Raw genomic sequence first — 9992 nt, forward strand, 5'->3', positions numbered from 1 at the left:
AAATGTCAGCCTGAGATTACTGAGAAATATGATAAAAAATAAAGACCTACTCAAGAAATTCAGATTGTTTTGGGCAGAAGTGGTAAAAGATGTCAGAAGCAAAAGAGTTTGTGTTGTATGCTGTAATCGGGCTCAATAATCCTAGCTTTTCTCTCTTGCACCTTATCCAGATCCCCATTCTCCCTCCTGCAGGGCCAGGGTACCTACACACTACTGAGGAGCCACAAAGAGGAGGAAGATGAGTTCCTATTCTGGAAGCTGCTCTTGGGGTGTGGTACCCAATCTCAAGGAGAAAATCAAAGAGACAGGGATCTGAGGTTGACAGAAATCAGCCTCATGCATCTTAGGAACTGGGCAGATAAATCCAACTCTGAACATAGGAATCTGTAAGTGAAACATATTTCTCTGTCATTTCCCTCCACTGTGTCACAGATTTGGCATTTACTGGTTTCTATTAGTCCCTATGGGGTTTACAGGATTTTGATGGTAAAAAGGTGTTAGAGCATGTGATAGACCTATCAGGTGCTTTTTAAAGTTCCTTTGGAGGCATTTATTATAATCTAAGTGTAAATACATTTATCAGGAGCCAGAAAAAGTACATGGGGTCTGAAGACAGCTCCTGATGCTTTCACCAGGAAGTAGATACCCTGGCCTGGGATGTAGCATAGAATCTTCTGTCAGTCCTCACTGATTCCTCTTCGTGTTTAGAAAGCCAAGAATAGAGGGAGTTTGGGTGAGGTTTAGAGCCCAAGCACCAGAGATCCTAGAAGACAGAGTAGCTGAAGTTCTTAGGTCTGCACTGGGCTTCATCTTTTAAGAGGCTGTCCCCTGAAAGTGAGCCAATATTCTTACCTCAGGTGGTTGAGAAACCCAGCTGCTTGACCACACAGACTACCCAGGGGATTGTTTAAGGGTCACGGAAGATCCAGTAGAAAAGGAGAAGGACGGGGACTTCCCTGGTGGTCCAGTGGTCAAGACTCTGTACTACTACTGCAGGGAGCAAGGGTTCAAGCCCTGGTCTGGGAACCAAGATCCCACATGTTCTACAGTGCAGGCAAAGGAGTTGAATAAATAAAATAAAGTAAAATAAGTTTTTTATGAAGAGAAGGAAGATACGACCTTTCCAGCAGTATTCAATTTGTAAAATTTTGGCTAAGTTGGGTTAGAAGTCTGAGGAGTTTGACCAAGAGAAGTATAGGACTCCTGTTCCTTCAGTTCCTCTGCAGATGTGCTCTGGAAATGTGGCACTTACAGATAGAGAGCTAACTGAGTCCTTGGGCCTTGGAAGTTTCTATGGAACAAGAATACGGCTTACCTCTTCTCAAGCCTGTAGAGAATTAGGAGAAACTTCTAATTCAGAAGCTGTGTGCTTCTGTCACACAGCTCCTCAAGTAAGAGGCTCATTAGCTATGATGCATTTGTCAGACAAAGTTCATCGGTACTGATGCTACTCTTGCTGGGGTCTGGGAGAAAAATTGAAAGCAGTGGGAATCTGGAGGAAGTAGATATTAGAAGGGCTGCTCAGAGGAGACCCAGTAATGACTGATCTCATTGTCCCTGGGGCCAACACCGAGCCAGGGCCTGTCCTGGGGGAGGCTGCCCAGTTTCCTCATCTCATAACCCCACCCCCTCTATTCTACCCCTGTGTTTAGAGGGACATAGCCTAACTTCTCAGCAGAAATGGTCTCCCCTAGAAAAGCTGGTTGTAGAAACGGATGGTAATGAATCCCTTTGGGCCTGTTTCCTGGTCCTGTATCCCTGCACTCTTCTCTCACTAAATGAGCTTGGAGGCCCTGGGTTTCTATGTCACCTAAGGGAGGCACTGATGGCCTGTTTCCAAATTACTGACAGAACTGAGCAGAAAGTAAAGGTCCCTTTCATGGTCAGCCAGCCCTCTACCCCAGATTTAAGGTGGGTTTTAGGGCATCTGTGAAATGTTGCTTCTCACCTCCATAGCCCTGGCCTCTCTCATCATCCTCTTAGAATGGACTATTTAAATCAATATGACTGTGCTCTGTGAAGTCTGTAATTATCAGGTCTTCTCTTCATTGACCTTTGTGTGAAAGTCACTCAGTCGTGTCCAACTCTCTGTGACCCAGGCCTAGGGGAATTGCAATCCAAGCCAGAATTCTCCAGGCCAGAATATTAGAGAAGGTAGCTGTTCCCTTCTCCAGGGGATCTTCCCAACCCAGGATTCAAACCCAGGTCTCCTGCACTGCAGGCACATTCTTTACCATCTGAGCCACCTCTGGCGATCTGTTGTATCTTCTACATAAGTTTGTGTATTTGGTGTTATTATTGTCTGCCACCAGTAACATCTGAAGAGAAAGTACGAAAATCTGTGAATATTGGGCAGGAGCCACAAAAAGAAATAGAGACAGTACTGAAGTTGGAGAATGTTAATGTTAATGAAAATCTTTCAAATGCTCTCAGAAAAAAATGACAAATTTCCCACGGACAAAGACAGATACAGACAGAAGATAGTGGAATTTTAACTGCCAGTAATCAGACAAGAAATAAACACCTTCAAAAGCAATGAGGGAACATAACTGCCCCCACTTAGAGTTCTCTCTATGCATAGATAAAGTATCACTAGAGAGTGAGAACAAACTACAAACAGAATCACAAGACTTTATCACCAAAGATGCCCAATAAAATAATTTCAGCAAGAAAAAGTGTGATGCCTAGGGATGTTTACAACACAGGAAGCAATAGTGAACACGGAAACTGACTCAAGAAATGTGTTGCTAATTTTAACTGACCAATAATAAATATATTTGTATTTCAAAATAGTACAATTGAAATTCTTGACAAAAATCAAGAGATGGCAGGGGAATTTTTCCATTGGTACTTAAATAAGGCTGTCAAAGGAGAATATTAAAAACTTCATATATATTTATCTCCAATTATTATTTCCCACATTTTTTCATTTTTATTAAGGAACAATTTTCATACAGGAAAGCTCACCATTTTTAGTACAGGTTTTGACAAATATATATAGTATATAACCACCATCAAAAATCAAGATAGAGAAGTTGTATTGACTCCCCAAATTCTCTGTTGCCCTTTGGTATTCATATCCCACCCTCACCCAAACTCTTGCTAACTCTCTGATTTGTTTACTGTTGTTCTTATTTTCATATTTTTCTGCATGTTATATGAATGGTTTCAGATATTTTGAGTCTAGCTCCTTTCACTTAACATAATATGTTTGAGATTCATCCGAATTCTGCTATTAGTCTGTTACCACTTTTTGCTGAGCAGTGTTCAATCGTCTGGGTGTATCATAATTTGTTTATCCATTCACCAGTTAAAGGACATTCGTGTTGTTTCCAGTTTCTGTTGTTTGTGGAAAAAGTCATTCTAAATATTCACATATAGGTTTTTGAGTAAACATAAGTTGCTATCCACTTGGGTAAGTACCTTGTAGCGAGCTTGCTCACTTATGATAAGTGCATTAAGTTGATAAGGAACTGTTTTCCATTGTGACGAATCCAATTTCATTCCCAATTTTATTCTCATTTTTCATTCTGTTAAGCGATAAAATATAGAGTCTTTAAATTCTGATTAAAAGTGAAGAAAAGTGCTTACTTTGGCAGCACATATACTGAAATTGGAACAATACAGAAAAGATTAGTGTGGCCCCTGTGCCAGGATGACAAAAGATTCATGAAGTGTTCAAAATTTTTGTTCATTGCAATACTATTCACAACTGCCAGGACATGGAAGCAACCTACATGTCCACTGACAGATGAATGGATAAAGAAGGTGCAGTACTTATATACTAATACAGTGAAATATTAGCCATACAAAGGAATTTGAGTCAGTTCTAGTGAGATGGATGAACCTGGAGCCTGTTATACAGAGTGAAGTAAGTCAGAAAGAGAAAAACAAATGATGTATATGAACACAAATATGGTATCTAGAAAAATGGTACCGATGAACCTATTAATATTTGTAGGGCAGTAATAGAGATGCAGACATAGAGCACAGCGGGGGAAGGAGAGGGTAGGACGAGTTGAGAGAGTAGTATTGAAACATACATTACCACAGGTGAAATAGACAGCCAGTGGGAATTTGCTGTATGACCCAGGGAGTTCAGTCCAGTGTTCTGTGACAACCTAAAGGGATGGGATGGGGTGGCAGGTGGCAAGAGGGAAGGGACGTGTGTAAATCTATGGCTGAATCATGCTGATGTATGGCAGAAATCAACACAACATTGTAAAGCAATCATCCTGGTATTAGCATTTAAAGAAAAAAGAAGAGTTTGGGGTAATGAGCAGGGTCATTTAAGCAAGTAAACAAGGATGTGCAATTCAAGACAGAAAGTCATTTGGGGACACACACACATACACACACACACACAGAGTTGGAAACTGAAAATTAATGAGTTAAATCCTGACTATTTAGCAATTCTGGAAATATTCTTAAAATTATTAAAAGTCTTTCTGAGATATGTAGATTATAAAGATTTATTTTATCTTCTATGGAAAGTAGCTGTTAATCACTATGCCCTTTTAGGCTCATTGGTAATCGTTAGTAATAGTATTAAAATTCACATTTTATAAAATATATGAATAGTCATTTCTTTGTCAGACAGATGAGTCATACACCTCTGTCACTGTTTGACAAGCTCTACTCTAGTGCTGAGGGATTGAGTGGGGCAGCCTGATTACGGTGGCATGAATCATGAATGGTAGAAAAGCATCAGAAGCTATAGGTACAGTTAAGTCTTTCAAGACTATTTGCTCTGAGAAATGGAAGGGGGAGCCTCTTTAAGATGGGAGATACTGGAGCATGTGTTTAACCTGTAGTAAATGTTCTTGTAAGGAGGGAGATGATACAGAGGGAAGCAAGAAATTCCAAGACCAATATCTTTGAGAAGTGAGAGAGCCTGGCTGAAGAGTACTATTGGAGGATCTGGCCACTGATGGCCTCTTTTTTATTTGACAGTGGAATATTAGTCATAAAAAAAGCAATTCTACCACTTGTATAGCAATGTTGATGGACCTAGAGAATGTGATGGGCTCTTCTGAAAGAAAAAACACTATGTGCAGACAGGCTGGTAAGTGTGGTATTGGAAGGTGAGGGAGTCCTATATGACGCCTTCTCTTTTCTCAGTGATGCAAAGTCATAAGCTAAGAGTCAAGGGCATTTTTTAAAAGAATAACAGATTTATTAGGGTATGGCAATAGGATACTATGTCCCTGGAATTTAAGACTGAGTATTGCAAAAAGACATTATTTCCAAATCAGTGTGTGAGTTACATGCAATTGCAATTAATATATAGGATTTTTCAGACATTTAGCAGATGACTCAAAAGTTCATCAGGAGGAATAAACAGATGATAAAACTTTAAGAAATATGAGGAAATACGAGAAAGGATACCCCTTACAAAACACAGAAACTAGAGAACATACCCAGAAATACTCCCTACTGCTCTACTTCTAAAAAGAGAGTTTATAGTCAACGGGTTGTAAATAATAGTGAGAAGATCCATGATAGGAGAAAGTTATTAAGGAAGCTAAAAGTAAAATCAGCTATTTAGAAACATATTAACTTAAAGTTTCACCATCCATCATGTACCAAAATAACTGCAGAGAAATTAAAGCTAATGTCACTTGTGAGATTATTAAAGAGATCTAAGAGAAATATGCAAATTTCTCTGAACAAACAATGGGAATTGTAATGGCACAATTACCTTAAAAATACAAAGGAAAATATGAATATATGAAACTACATAAATATTGTAGCACTTCTCTATCCAACAGACTCCACTACATATCTAATTTTAAACCTCAGTAATAAACTAAAAATAAATGTTGGAACATGAATAACTGTCAAATTGTTGGGGACCTTTGTCTATAAAGAGCTAAAATAAAGAGTTAAAATAAAACCAAGTAAGTAATATAAATGAAAACATCTGTTACATTTTCATTGATATGTTTAATAAGTTAGCAAATAGTTCATATAATGAGATAGCCCTAGAAAGAGTACAGTGAGGCAGGCACTCCCACATAATGCTAGCCAGTATGCAAACAGTTTCCAGCTTTCTCAGAAGCAGTCAGCTCTGGCTCTTTGTAAAGAATTAATTTTTTTTTTTGCCTATATCCAGTAATTTCACTTCTAAAAATTTGACCTACCATAGTAAGAAAATTTGGGGGAACAAAATTAAATGTAAGCAAATCCCTAAATACATTATATAGGATTCAAATGATGATACTACATAGTCATTTATATTGATCATTTATCAAGACTATTTACTAGTTATTCATATAACAGCTAGCACATATTAAGCACTATTTGCCAGGCTCTGGTCTAAGTGTGTAATTATCTTATTCAAGTCCCTACAAAACATCATGAGGTTATCATAAATCCTATTATTATCATCACTTTTCAGATGAGCAAACTGAGACACAAATGATTCAATTTAATGTTCACAGATGATAAAGTGACAGCAGAGATTACACTCGGCACTCTGACCCCCTCCCTCCCTCCCTCCTCCTCTTCTCTCCATCCCTACCCTATAGTGTTCCCTCTTCACAAGAAGAAGCTTCACCAAATTTTAAATGACAATAAAGCAAGACCTTAACCAACATGTACAGAACTATTTGGTAAACTGCATGTGTGAATAACCCAAAAAAGTGAATGCCAAACTTGAGAGTCCCTTGGACTGCAAGGGGATCCAACCAGTCCATCCTAAAGGAAATCAGTCCTGACTATTCATTGGAAGGACTGATGCTGAAGCTGAAGCTCCAATACCTTGGCCACCTGATGAACTGACTCATTTGAAAAGACCCATGATGCTGGGATGAGATGATTGGATGGCATCACTGACTTAATGGACATGAGTTTGAGTAAACTCCAGGAGTTGGTGATGGACAGGGAGGCCTGGTGTGGTGCAGTCCATGGGGTTTCGAAGAGTCAGACATGACTGAGCAACTGAACTGAACTGAAATTTTATAGGTGATTTTTGCTTCTTTCTAAATTTTCTGTTTTTATAATGAACTTGGATTATAGTGTCATAGATTAGCTTTTGCCTTTGCATTATGGTTGATCTTAATAGATTAAGTAAGATAGTTCTGTAAAAAAATATATTTCTGAATCTTTACAAAGCCATATCCACAAAAATAATTCCAATGGTGTGAGCAGGAGTGCTTTGTCATCTCTTAACTGAATAGACTGAACTTACCAGATTTGTCCAAAATATTCCCACACTGATAAATCAAATCACAGAAATAAGACATATTTAAGGTAGCTAGAATATATATATATATATATCCCTCCTGTCATGTGGACACAGAGATTACTTATTGGTTTCTGTCTTTTAATTTTAAATTAAGTCACTATTAAATTTTCCCATTTGGATTTTTCCATTATCTCAACAAAAACTGTCCCTTGAAACTGAAGTAGATGCATAGACACAAACTGATTCTTCTTTCCAAATAATTATTTAAACAACAGCTACATAACAGACAAGAAGTCCAGTATATCTAAGAATCTTATTCAAACAAGAGAAGTCTTCCTCTGATTTTAAGAGGCTATTGGAGTTTGCTCAGACTAAATCTACTGCTATTGATGACTGATACATGATACTGACTGAAACTTAGTCCCCTAGCATGTCTATTTTGTAACTGTGTCAGGAGTGTGTCCGCAGCATGTATTTTGTAGGACCCTTCTCAAGGCCCCCATGACCTCTTTATTCCTCAGGCTGTAGATGAGGGGGTTCAGGGCTGGGGTGATCATCGTGTAGAAGACAGAGATGATGTTGTCTTACTTGGGACTGTGGAGGAAACTGGGCAGAACATACATGAATGTGGCAGCTCCATAGAACATCCCGATCACTGTCAGGTGGGAAGAGCAGGTGACCAGAGCTTTCTGTCTCCCTTCATTTGAGGGCATGTGGAGCACAGTAAGTAGGATTACTGAATAGGAGACAAGAATAGCAACAAAAGAGGGAATCAGAAAGGTCACACCCATCACATACACCATGAGTTCATATCTGGAAGTATCTGCACAGGCCAACTTCAACAGAAGGTGGAATCTCACAGAGCAGGTGGCTGATCTCCTGGGACATGCAGAAAGAGAAGTGCATGATATACAAAGTATGACCTAAAGCATTCAGGGATGCCAGGACCCAGGGTGTGACCACCATGAGCCAACAGACCCTTGGCCTCATGAGGACCATGTAGTTCAGAGGATGACAAATGGCCACATACCTGTCATAGGCCATGAAGGCCAGTAGGAGGTCCTCTGCACCACCGAGGGTCAGTACCAGGAACACCTGAAGGGCACAGCCCCCAAGCGAGATGGTGTTTTCACTGAGCAGAAAATCCACAATGGCCTTGGGAGTGACAACAGATGTGAAGAGGAGGTCCATGAGAGAGAGCTGCTTGAGCAGGAGGGACATGGGCACATGGAGCCGGGCATCCATTGTGATGGCCAGGAGCAGCAGACCATTGCTGGTGAGGGCCAGCGTGTACAGGACTGTGATTGTAGCGCAGAGCAGCTCAGGAGACCCACTGTCGTTCAGAATCCCCATCAATATGAAGCCACTTCCCAGGGTGGAGTTCCAAGGCTCCATTTGTGTTGTTTCTTTAGTTGCCTGGAAACAAATGGATCCTTGGTGAATTTTTGTTATGGTAGTCTCATAGTTTTATACCATCAGAGTTCCCATAGGATGGCCAACATGAATCCAGTGGGATGATGCCTTTCCCACTGGTAACTGATTTTTTTCTCTTAATCTCTCAGTTTCTGACTTTTTAAATTGTATCTTGATAAACAAAGAGCCCATCTAATTGGAAAATAAACATCACTGTAAGAGCTAAACATTAAGAGATTACTACATGACGATTGTTCAGGACATCAAACCTGAACATGTATCTCCCTAGAAAGTCAAATCATCTCTTTCACAACAATAAAGAAATATTCTACTACACATGCTCCTGATTTTTTCTGGTACCTATGTTTTAAGTAGAATGTTTAATCAATAATTTATATACCCAGTCAGTGTTCTGCATAAGTCTTTTTTTTTAAATTGATTTTCTGAAACAGGCAGGGAAATGTGATTTCAATAACGCACCTCAATATACTTCTCCACATAATTTGTGTTATTCATCCTACCTTCTCACTTTTGCTTAGACTCAGATCCTCATTCTCCCTTTGACAGCACTAGGGTATCCACACTGGATTGAATGGCCACACAGAAGGAGAAGAAAAGCTCTTGATCTGGAAATGGCTCTTGGAGTGTTGCACCCAATCTCAGGGAGAAAACAGAGAGCCAGGCACCTGAGAATGACAGGAATCTGTGTTGCTCAGCGTGGGAACTGGGTAGATAAGCCCACTTTTGAACACAGTGAAGCATATTTCTAAAAATCAATTTCCTCTATTGTGTCCTATATTTTGATGTTTCACTAATTGCCATCAATCTCTACAAGGTCCACAGAATTTTGATGGTAAAAGGTATTACAGCATATCACAGACATTTCATCTACTCTTAAATGTTCCTTTGGAGGCATTTATTGTAATGTAGGTGCCAACAGTTTTATCAAAGGTCAGCAAAGTCTATGGAGTTTAAAAACAGGTCCTGAGGCTTCCACCAGGAAGCAGATACCCTGGTCTGGGATATAACTTAGAATCTTACAGCAGGCTGTAAGATTCACTGATTCCTCCTCATGTTTAGAAACCCAAGAATATAGGAGTTTGGGATGGGGTACAGACCAAAGCACCATAGAACTTGGAAATCAGAGTAGCTGAAGTTCATATGTGTGCACTGGGCTCCATCTCTCAGCTCAGCATTCCTAGAAGCTGCACACTTTCCTGAAAGTGAGACAACACCCTTACTGTGGGAAGCCAGCTTCCTGACCACACGGTCTGTCCTGGAGATAGTCTGAGTGAAGGAAGTTCCAATAGAAATGGAGAAGGAAGATAGGCACTTTCTAGCAATATTCAGTTAGTTTTTTGCTAAGTCGAGTTAGAAGTCTGAGGTATCT

The 9992-nt window shown here is 39.7% G+C and overlaps 1 non-coding gene and 1 pseudogene across 1 annotated transcript; one reads left to right on the forward strand and one right to left on the reverse strand.

Annotated features, from left to right (window-relative positions):
- Positions 1 to 3583: 3583 nt before the first annotated feature.
- On the forward strand, positions 3584 to 3689 carry LOC112441699 (U6 spliceosomal RNA). Its single transcript, XR_003029560.1, has one exon. It is a non-coding gene; the product is annotated as a U6 spliceosomal RNA (small nuclear RNA).
- Positions 3690 to 7533: 3844 nt separating this feature from the next.
- LOC100125776 (olfactory receptor 2AG1) lies at positions 7534 to 9712 on the reverse strand (annotated as a pseudogene).
- Positions 9713 to 9992: the final 280 nt, after the last annotated feature.

Source organism: Bos taurus, chromosome 15 (assembly GCF_002263795.3).
Source record: "Bos taurus isolate L1 Dominette 01449 registration number 42190680 breed Hereford chromosome 15, ARS-UCD2.0, whole genome shotgun sequence".
Taxonomy (NCBI): Eukaryota; Metazoa; Chordata; class Mammalia; order Artiodactyla; family Bovidae; genus Bos; species Bos taurus.